Source organism: Alligator sinensis, unplaced genomic scaffold (assembly GCF_000455745.1).
Source record: "Alligator sinensis unplaced genomic scaffold, ASM45574v1 scaffold692_1, whole genome shotgun sequence".
Lineage (NCBI taxonomy): Eukaryota > Metazoa > Chordata > Crocodylia > Alligatoridae > Alligator > Alligator sinensis.
In genome coordinates, this window is record NW_005842238.1 from 952,646 (window position 1) to 952,898 (window position 253).

Consider the following 253-nt stretch of genomic DNA (forward strand, 5'->3'; position numbering starts at 1 on the left):
TTTTTTCTTTTTCCACATCAGTGGTCTTGTCCAGAGAAATATTGAGTGCCTCCAACTTTTACTGGAGTCATTGGCAGTTGAGAGCACTTAACACATTGCTGGTTTTGCCCCTAGCCTCTTGACATGGCTGAACTACATTCCTCAGGAGTAGGCAATCTTGCATTTAAAGGATGTTGCTAAGTTACATATTGAGCACTGTCAATGGGGCATGTTCAAGTTACATTAGCAGGCACAGTGTGGAAATGCCGTGATA